An 11,824-nucleotide genomic window follows, 5' to 3' on the forward strand; every position below is an offset into this window, starting at 1 on the left:
CCTTGTACTTAATTTGAATGGAAGTACTTGACACTTCCCATTCTTTTTTTTTCTTTTTAAAAGAATGTTAATATTATTTTAAAATTTTATTTATGTATTTATTTAATTTAATAATTGTACATCTTCACCTCTATAAAATAAATTTTCCCAGCATGAGTGCACTGCACATGAATCTCGTCAATATTGGGACCAGCAGTTAGCATAATGGCTATGTTGCTGGACTTCCATGTAGTCGACCACAGTTCAAGTCCCAGACCCGGTGGCTTAAACTCACACCAGGTGTGTGTGCCCAAGATCTGGAGAGGGTAATGGAGGAGAAGGGATTGTGGTATGGCCATCCCCCCTGGGGCGGGTGATTTCTCTCTTTCTGTCTCTCTGTCTCTCTATGTCTTTCTGGAGAACACATGTGCCCTATAGCAAAAACCCTCCCAAAAAAAAAATATCTAGTCAATATTGTCAAACACATCATCATCAATTGGACTTCCATTCCCAGCATTTCATTGTCAACAATGATGGCCTCTACCTCACTCAGTCTAATGTTCCCTTCTCTTTTTAACATCACAAACAAATGCATTAACTAAGCAAGCAACCACAGATCTCTCTCAGATGTGGGCTACGCTGGTTTAGCTCTCAGTTTATCTTGGGTGAACATTCTTGGTTTCCATCATCTCTGACCTACCTGTATGGGATCTGAGAAGACAGCCTCTGTGTGGAAGCCTGAGTTCCTCCATAGGTGGTTTGTGATGGAGACTGAAGCTGTGTCTCAGACAAGGCAGTGAGGAAGAGTTAAACATTGGTCCCTGAGCCAGACTGGGAGTCCAAAAGAAACAGCCATGTTCTTTCTGGCCCAAGTTATGCTCTCTGAAGGAAAAGAACTGAGAAGATATTTATAGCTCCCTCTACCTGCTCATTAAGCCTATTTTCCAGACTGTTATTCTGAACTCAAAGCAGATTTCCCTATGGACACTGGTCAGGATGGAAAGGAAACTCTCCATGCAGATGGTCTGACACCAAGAGACAAAAAACTTTCTACATTTAAAAATAAATGGGGAGGGGACCAGGAATTGGCATAATGGCTATGTTGCTGGACTCCCATGTAGCCAACCACAGTTCGAGTCCCGGACCCAGTGGCTTAAACTCACACCAGACACCTGTGCCTGCATGCCCAAAATCCCAAAAGGAGAATGGAAGAGAAAGGACTGTTGCATGGCCATCCCCTCTGGGGTGGTGATTTCTCACTTTATCTCTCTGTCTCTCTCTGTCTTTCGAGCAAGTGCATGTGCCCTATAGCAAAAAGGACCTCTCAAAAAAAATTGGGAAATCAGGTGAATCCCATTATTATTATTTTCCACCATACTTTAGCCTGTATTGCACAGGTCCTGCCTTCAAGTGTTCCCAGCTAAGTCCATCTCCTTCTTCTCACAGTCAATGAAAGGAGAGGCCGAGGCTGAACAAGAAGTGAGTTTATTTTTGTTACTGGTTATGGGGAGACAACCAGTGAGTACACCAAACTGTCTCAAAAGGCTCAGCATGTTTTCAGTATTTATAGGCACGAGATACAAGCAGTGCAAATCCTTCCTCACTATGATTAATCAGAGTCACTCACTTTCTTCTAAGTGATTATTTTGATTTCCTTCAAGTACCATTCCTAATTTTTTTTTTTTGTGAAAAGGAAAGTAAATGACTAACAACTTCACAAGTGTATTTATCCTCACAGATAATTAAATAATTATAAAGTAAAGCTCTTGAATATGCCCCTTTTTTCTTAATAATAAATTAATTTTTATGTGAATATCTGGATGTAAAAGAAAGGACTATGGGATGTAGGCTGCATGAACTGTGGTTGCAAGGTAAAAGCTACAAACGTCCCCTTAGTATGGATCTTTCTTATCAATACAGAAGTATAGGAGGATATACCCCATCTTAAATAAAAAACATTTAAAAATGTCAACAGAAATAATCAACTCTGCAGAAATAATAATTAATGTGGTTTATTTCTAAACACAAATGTATGTAACTATTCCCAGAGAAAAGGCAAACACACCTTTCTCAGGGTGACCAGATACAGGGATTTCATTTATTTGATTTTGAGAGTGAGAGAGAAGGTTTGGAATTTAGTGAAAAGAGTTCTTTCATTGGTCTGGCCCCAAAAGATGGAGCGTCTGGAAGTGGGGGCTTGTAGTTTATAGGAGGGTTTTACAATACTTAGGTTGGTGATTGGAATGGAAGGTCTGTATTTTAGGAAGGGATCAGCAAAGAGTGCACTGTCACAGAGATAAGGGGGCTCCTATATGTCACAAGATACTGCCCTGAGGACAGGATGTTTTTTGTTTGTTTGTTTTTGGTTTATTTTGGAGAGGTTTTTGCTATAGGGCATGTGTGCTCACCAGAAAGACAGAAAGACAGAAAGCAAGAAATCACTCCCCAAGGGGGATGGTCATGCCACAATCCCTTCTCCTCCATTTTCCTCTTGGGATCTTGGGCACTCATGCACATGCACCCAGCATGAGTTTAAGCCACCAGGTCTGGGACTCAAACTGCAGTCGACCACGTGGGAGTTCAGCGACATAGCCATTATGCTAACTGCTGGTCTCCTGAGGACAGAATGTTGAAGGAGTCCTGTTATCAATGAGTCAAAATGGTCTGTTAATGATCATGGGCATGACTCACCCATCACAAGAATACTATACCAGGGACAGGATGTGGGATGGGTCCTGTTATCAACTAAACCAAAATGGTCTGTAAATATTTGTGGGTATGGCTTGCCCTAGGCCCTCTGGAAGGGATTCTGTGAAGTAGAAAATGTAGATTTAAAAACATATAAAAATAAAATAAGGGGCCAGCCTGTGACAAGGTAGTTAAGGCCCTGAAGTCCCACATGATCTACTGCAGTTCCTGTCTCAGGCTTTGGGGTTTGAAAATCATGCTGGGCACATGTGTGCATGCCCAAAATTCCAGGCGGAGAATGGAGAAGGGAGTACATGCATGGCCACCCCCTCTTGGGGATGATTTCTCACTTTCCCTCTCACTGTCTCTCTCTGACTGCCCCCAGTGAACACATGTGCCCTAGGGCAAAAACCTAAAAATTATAAAAATACATGAAGATTTTACCATTCCTCAAACAGATTTCCCCATGACTCAGCATGTTGTCATATTGTTTTTATTAGAGACCTCTCCTAATTTCAAAATGGCTACAGTCTTGCTGGGCTGCTTCAATAACACCCTAGCCCAACTTTGAGTTACCTTATTCCCAAGTCTAGTGAGGAGCCTGTGGTGTTCAAAGCATTACTTTGTTGTATCCTCTGGTACACATCAGAAAACTTGCTCTTCTTAAAATGAGGGGGAGAGGTATATTTCTTAAAACTACAAGCATTCTACTTCCTGGCTTCATGAAACCTTTGCCAAAGCAATTAGAAGGTCATGCCTAAATCTCAAGTTAAGAGCTATCATTTATTCCCTCATCATTTTTAAAAAATAAATTTAGTATTATTTTTATTATTATTTAAAAAATGTTATAGGTTATGTGTGCTCACTAGAGAGAAAGAGAGAGACAGAGACAGAAGGTAAGAAAGCAAGTCGCCAGGTACAGGACTCAAACTAAGGTCAAACTTAGTTTGACTCAAACAGGACTCAAACTTACTGCCACTTACTGCCCCTCCATCATAAATTTTCTTCCTTTATTACAGATAAATTGAAATCTTATTCACCATGATGTGAGACTGATGTCTTATAGAAATTGTCTGATATGGCCCAGCCAGGTGGAATGGCTTAAGGAGGCTGGATCCCCTATGGCTGATTGCACATTCAGTTTGAGACCTGGACCCAGTAACTTAAAAATATCATTGGACACATGTGCACGCATGTCCCAAATCTTGAAGGCAAAATGGAGAAACAGCAATTGTAGTGGACTCATCCCTCCTAGGATGGTACTCTTTCTCTTTCTCTCTTTCTCTCCAGTGAGCACACATACTCTAGAGCAAATTTAAATATAGAAAGAAGAAAAAAGGAAGAAAATAAAAGAAAGAAAGAAAAAGAAGGAAAAAAGAGAGGAAGGAAGAAAAGACAAAAAAGAAAGAAAGAAGAAAGAGACAGTCTGATTTAAGTTTTACACAAGTTTATTTTGTGATGTTATGCTTTTAAGAACTTCCTTCTTCAGGCCAGTTCCATGACTTGCAGATTAAGGCAGCTGTCTCCACATAGCCAACTGTGCAATTTGAATCCTGGACCTGGCAGCTTGGTAAACATTCCCGATGAATATGTCCAAAATCTTGAAAGGAGGGAGAGATGGAGAATGGATGGTGACATGACCATTCCCCATGGGGGGTGATTTCTCCTCTTTCTGTGTCTTTAAGTCTCTCTCTGACAAACTCACAAAGCCTCTAACAAACAAAACAAACATAACCAAAAAAACACCTTTATCCTTCATTGTGGAAGTAGGTCTTAGTGACTTGCTTGCCACCTTCAGAGTAACACTCAGGATACATCATGCCAAGAAACTAGATGTCGTTGGACTCCCATGTAGTCGACCGCGGTTCGCGTTTCGGACCCGGTGGCTTAAAACTCATGCTGGGCGCGTGTGTGGGCGTGCCCAAGATCCCAAGAGGAGAATGGAGGAGAAGGGATTGCGGCATGACCATCCTCCTTGGGGGGTGATTTCTCGCTTTCAGTCTCTCTATCTGTCTCTGTCTATTGGCGAGCGCACACGCCCTATAGCGAAAACCTCTCTAAAAAAAAAAAAAAAGAAAACAAGGAAAATTACAGGAGGAGAATGGAGTAGAAGGAATTGTAGCATGGTCATTTCCATGAGAGGTGATTTCTTACTCTCTGTCTCTCTTGTGAAAGGAAACAAGGAAAATTACAGGAGGAGAATGGAGTAGAAGGAATTGTAGCATGGTCATTTCCATGAGAGGTGATTTCTTACTCTCTGTCTCTCTTGTGAGCGCATGTGCACTATAGCAAAAATCTGTTATTTTAAAATACTTTTTATTATTTTTTAATTATTTTAATTTATTTTATACATTCAATCAATGTACATTACTACAACTTGTAAAGTTAACTTACCCAACATGAATACACTCCTCACTAGTCTAGTTGAATTTTTAATACATATTATTATCAATAATCATACATTTCTATCCCTTAAATATCTTGCCTCTCTTTCTCTTTGATTCCTTTCCTTTCACTCTCTCTCATCTCTCATCCTCAAAAAATCTCTTTCTTAAAAAAAGGAGGAAAGTTTATTGTGAGAAAGAGCACCTGGGAGGGGGTGTCTGAAGCTGGGGATGCTTCAGTCCCTTCTTTTATAGAGTAATCAAGCAATTCTGAAAGACTGGATGTGCAACTTATGTGGTGGGGAGTTAGGTTTAGTGGAATAAACATTCATAAAACATTCAGTGGGTCTTTGTATCCACCTTTAGGGAGTTAGACACCCCCCCCCCAGTTCTCATTTTTGGTCTTTATCTGCTCCTTCCTGGGTCTGCATGACCTTGCAGTAGCAGACCCTGGAGTGGTGACTCTTGCCAAGACCGATTATGCAGAGGTCAGCTATGGTTCCTTGTCACACCTGAAGTAATATCAAATGGTGCTCAGGAGAATTTTAATGTGTGAGACTTTATACTGCCTAACATTGTAAGCCAAGTAAAGGATGATGCCATGAAAGAAATTCTGTCATTATGCTTTCAGGGTTCAAGTCCTGAATCAGTGGTTCTCAATCAGGCACACTTGTCCTTGGGAATATTTGATGAATGATGCTTTGTCATAGTCATCACTGATGCCCCATGCTGACTTAAAATAATCATATTAAAAATTTGTAGACTCTGGATAGCCCTATAGTCCCATGGTTAAGGAACCCAGATCCCACATAGCTGACTATGGTTTAAATTGCAAATCCAGACGCTTGAAAAGCATGCTAGGTGTGTGTGAGTATATGACTCAAATCATGGCAGGATGGAGAAATGGAGAAGAAATTGTGGCATGACCATGTCCCACTAAGGGGTGCTTTCTTCTCTTTCTCTCTCTCTCTCTCTGCTGAACTCACACTCTGGCAATTTAAAAAATAAAAAAATATATATATATATTTTGACTCTTTTAAATTGTCCTATGTTTCACTCTTTGGAATCAATCTTTCAGAGGCTGGTACAGCTTGGTGTATCAAATTATTCCTCCAAGACTTCTAGGAACTCCTTCAAGTCTTCAAGGAATTTTTGTCATGTTGATGCAACACTACAACATGTCATTCATAAACATACAATATCAACAGATATATGGAATGTTTACGTGTCTGTTTATCCCCTGGGTAGGCAATTTTATTTTCACTTATTAAATTACTCCTTTTGCCTCTCTAGTACGATTATGCTTCTCTGCCATTAGTTCTGCATTTTGTTGCTACCTCAGATAGGGGAAGTGTATATCCCTACAATGGTTGACTTTGAGCTTAGATATGTGTTATTTTCTTAGATTAAAGAAAGTAAGCATCTAGACACATTCAGTGCTTAAAAAGAAGTTGTAAGAGGCACCACTTTTCTTGATCTTCCCTTCTCAAATTGTCCTTTCTACTCAGAATTCAAGAACAAATTAAGATATGAATAGTCTTGAGGGAACATAAAAGGCCTTCCTCAAGAGACAGCTCCATGGCTCCTGCTATCTAGCCATTTTGTGGGAAACGAAAGGAGAAATGAAGAGTTCCCACTGATAATTCAGCCTCCAGCATACAAAACTCATGTGATTGAACATCCAAGTCTGGGAAGAAACCAACCATCAACCAGATGACTAGAAATTGCTGCAGGACCACAAGAAATATGGGGAAGCAGGAAAATACCTCTCCTCCAGGGGAAAAGGATAACTCCTCTTCATCCACACACAGTTCAATGGAAATGATGAAAATATCTGATAAAGAATTCAGAACATTTATAATGGTAAAGCTAACAGAGATGGAAGAGAAGAGAGACAATGAACTGCTAAAGAGGAAGGAGAAAGGAGTTAAGAGTGATCAACAAAATGTTGGGGAAAAAGGAATTGAAGACAACTGTAGACAGCAGAGATAGTGTAATAAGAGAGTGGAATAGGGCAGAGGGTAAGATATGGGGTAAAAACATACATATATGAAAGTAGAAATGGAATATTATGGATGATAACATGCATGATTAAGACACTATGCAGTTTGTTCTAGATGGGAAACCACATTTAGTATGTTGTGATGATGTTCAGGAAATGAATAGAAATTAATAAAACAAAATTTCAGAAGAAAAAAAAACACACTAAAACTGTTAACGAAATTAAAAAAAAAAAAACTGTGTATTTGATGACCACAGTAAGCTATATAGCCCCAGCTAGGCACTATTTTATAGTATGTTCATTCTACTCACTGAGGTTTATGCCTAAAGTCAGACATGGGGTCATGTGTATGTATATATCAGCTGTGCTTGGTATTGCAAATATTTAGACAAATTAAGTTCATTAGCAAATCAATTAAATGGGGAGGGAGGCATAGAAAGCAACCATGGATACCAGAGACAATGTGGAAGGAGGGTTGGACAGGGCAGGGTAGAGGGTTAGGGATAGGGAATCAAGGATGGAAAAATATATATATACAAGACATAAGAAATGGAAAATTATTTGTTGAGAACATGTATGTTGATGTGTTTGATTGAGCCAATAGACAGTGTATTTTGGATGGAAAATTCAGTTTGTATACTGTAATGATGTATAGTGAATTAATGTAAAAAAAAAAGAAAAAGAAATAAATAAATAAAAAGAAAATAGGAAAAAAAGAAAAAAAGATATGAATAGTCTTTTGAACTGAATATTTTTTTTCCTCCACAATTCATACGTCCAAATCCCTAACGAGAAGACATTACCAATATAGACTACAGTGTAATACAAAAGCATGACATTAAGTCATTAATTATTGGGTTTGTTTGTTATGCAGCAATAGCTCACCATTATAATAGTTAATTCAACAAAACTAAAGACATTCAGAGAAGTCTGCTGCCTCTTACTTATAGGCATTAGTTCTGATATTTAAAGACAACATTCTTGATTACATGGATAGTCATGATTATTTCAGATAATTGTATTTGAAAGAGAATACCTTTGGAGTTCCCAGCTAGGAAACTAGAAAAGGTTTATAGGACATAAACATTTTGTGGTAATAAATTGTGACCCTGAATCACAGGTGCCTATTCCACAGGCTATGCCGGCAAGACCCTGAAGCTCTTGTTTGAGCTGTCATTGTGTTGTAGAGTTCCACCGAATGAACAATCACCAAAGCCAGATTAAGGTTAAAGGAAGTCTTTATTAGCTGATCAGAGAGTACAGCTTGAGGTTCAGGGGCCAGGAGGCAGAACTGCAGTCCCAACTGAAGTTCGAGCAGTCTTTTTATAGGGGTTCAGTTACCGGGGGTGCAGGAAGTCCAAAATGTCAGAAAATAGAGTGGGGTTTTCATGAAAATAGTTACAGAAACTGAATCAAGGAGGTTAATTACTTCAAAGGGCATTCTCCAGACCTTTGTTTAATGGTCCTCATGGCTTTGGGCAAGGATCTGGAGACTGGTAGTTACATTGTTAAGGAACATATAAACAAAAGGGTTTCTGGGCTAGTTAGCAAAGGCAGTAAGACTTAATGACTCTATTTAGTTTGGGAGAAAGGATGAAGCAAGTATAAGTAAAGTTCAAAGATGGAGGTGCTTCTGCTTGGAGAGGGAGCAAAATGGGCGAACAATTGCTCATATGTAGGCCTTCCACACTTGGATCATGAAGATGGAAGAAAGTTTAGAGTATAATGACTTTAGTATAAACATACAGATTGTTTATTTACCTCCACTTTAATGTTTATCACAATTTTTTTTCTATAGGGCAAATGCAATCACTGGAAGCAAGAGAGGGTTGGAGAGAGAGAGAAAGAGTTCACTCTCCCCCAAACCACCCCCCACAGGGGATGATCAAGTTGTAATCTTCATTTTCCTCTTGGGATTTTGGGCATGCCTACACACACACCCAGAGTGATATTCAGGCTGCTGTCTCTGGGACTCAAACCGTGAAGTTGGCCATCTGGGGTCCAGTCACCTAAACCTCCATGCCACCTATTGGCCCTACCACAAAAATGTTTAAAGGGTGAGATATTTGTTAGAACAAAGGAAGGAGTCATATGAAAAATAAAAGCATAAACAGCAAGACAATATAATGAAATAATGTTGAACAAGATACCAAATCCTTCACTCCAATGAACAGATTTACACATGGACCTCTAGCTTCCATGTTGTATTGAGTAGCTATGCCTCATCAGAGCAAGTCTTCCATAGTAATTCCATGTATGGCTGAAAATGTTACTCCATCATATTAAAGACCATCTCTGACATGAGACTGTATTAAGTGAATTGAATTACACAGATTTTCCTTTCTTTGTAGACCACATATGGAATATGTATTTGTTAAGCAACTTTTTAAAAATTAATTCAGTTTATTTTTATTATTATTAATTAGACCGGGGGTGGGGGGGTGGGAGAAAGAGACAAAGTGAATAAACAAGCCACCAGGTCTGGAATCAGCAATGTGGGAGTTCAGTGCCTTAATCACCATCCTACTTGCTGGTCTCTGCAAAGAAACTTTTGCTTTTCCTCTCTTTGCCAGGAAATACAGTAAGCGCTGTGGAATTGGAGCTGAATAAAAGGATAGGATTTTATCAGGAAAATAAGACAACATGACCAGCTAAAGAACACATCAATATGTGAAAGTCTATGTTATCAGGGGGATCAATTAAGGTAGGATGGAGAAAGGAATGATAGACACAGAAGTGAAAAACTGTGGTCTCAGATATTGATGTACAACAATAGTGACTTTATCATTGACAAGAATAATTTAATAAATAACAAATACACCATAATATCATATATTGAGTTACTCTTCTCCAGAATGCTTTGGAATAGAAGTGTTTTAGATTTCGGATTTTTTTTCAATTTTTGAATATTAACATTACATAATGGTATGTCTTCGGGATGAGAATCAACTCTAAACAAAAAAAATATATATGTTTCATATGGAGCTCATAAACTTAGCCTAGAAGATATTTTATATAATTTATTTGCATAGCAGCATTTTGTTGTTATTGTTTTTTGTCATAGGGTGACAAAAAACTCACCAGAAAGACAGAGAGACACAATGAGAGAGAGAGTGAGGAAACAACCCCAGGAGAATGGCCATGCTGCAATCCTTTTCCCTGTTGGGATTTTGGGCATGCACACACCTGCACTTGGCCTCAATTTCAAGCAGCTGGGTCTGGGACTCAAACTACAGTTGGTCATGTGGGAGTGAGCATCCTTGAGCATCCTTTTTTTTTTTTTTTTTTTTTGTGCTCACCAGACAGACAGAGAGAGTCAGAGAGACAGAAAGCGAGAAATCACCCCCTAAGGGGGATGGCCAATCTGCAATCCCTTCTCCTCCATTCTCCTCTTGGGATCCTGGGCACACACGTACACACGCCCAGTGTGTTTTAAGCCACCGGGTCCGGGACACAAACCACGGTCGACTACATGGGAGTCCAGCAACATAGCCATTACACTAACTGCTGGCCCCAGCATCTTTTTTTTTTAATAAAGAATTTTATTTATAAATTGTGCCTTTGCTGTCAATTACAAAAATTGAAATAAAATAATATCAGAATGAAAAAAAAAGAAAGGTGGAAAATGGGTTCCCAATAAAATGGAATTTAGAGACAACAAAAGTCTAAAAGGTCACAAAAGAGAAATAGTACCACTGTCATTTGAACCATGGCTAGTTACTTGCATTTTTTGGCATTGTTAATCTAGGTTTCCCTCTAAATTCTACACAAAGCATGCACTACACAACAATTTTATCATAAAATAGCTTTCTACACACATTTTGGGACAAGCTACCACCAGGAACAAATCAACACAAATACATCCAGGGGCTGAAAATCTCAGTAGTGGGTGACACATATTTTGTGGAATTCTGCCAAACAAAGGAACTGAACTGGGTGAAGACAAAGCAAATGAAGGAGAGTTAAGAAATAAAATATTTTAAATAGTAGTAATTAATTCAGACATTGTACTTTATTTTCTGCAAAAGAAAATGAACATTTGGTAACACACTAATGAGTTTTATCTCCAAAGAGGTTAGTGCACTGGCAAAGTATTCAAATAACAGTGGAGAGCTGTGGACAGCAGATACCAAAAACACCCAAGTCTTGAAAATCCCAAGGTAATGATGGCCTTCACTGATCTCTCCCTTTGCCAGCAGTCCAGAAAGAACTTGCAACAAGATCACCTGCCAGCTGTACTTCTAATTCTAAGCAGAAACCTTTAAGGAGCCAAAGAGGGGCTCCCATTGGGCAAGGGAAACAAAAGAGAAATCCATTAAATGTAAACTGAAAAGACAGTTGAATGAGACCAAAACCCCCATTCAGAACCCACAGGTGTGAGCAAGTCCCTAAAAGTAGTTGTTAGATTAGAAATCTGGGCACACCTCAGTTCCTAAGAAAACACAATACATAGACATTTCAGGGATAGATGGAAACATTGTCAGATAAATGCTCCATGAAAATCGATCTCTTCAACTCAAGGTTGAAACACACCTTCTATTCATGCAGGCAACAATGCCTTGTGCTTTTTTTTAAAATTTTTTTAATTTTTTTTTATAGATTTTCACTGTAGGGCGCGTGCGCTCGCCAGACAGACAGAGAGAGACATAGAGACAGAAAGCAAGAAATCACCCCCCAGGGGGGATGGTCACACCGCAATCTCTTCTCCTCCATTCTCCTCTTGGGATCTTGGGCACGCACACACATGCGCCCGGCGTGAGTTTTAAGCCAC

Source organism: Tupaia chinensis, unplaced genomic scaffold, assembly GCF_000334495.1.
Source record: "Tupaia chinensis unplaced genomic scaffold, TupChi_1.0 Scaffold148822_1, whole genome shotgun sequence".
NCBI lineage: Eukaryota > Metazoa > Chordata > Mammalia > Scandentia > Tupaiidae > Tupaia > Tupaia belangeri.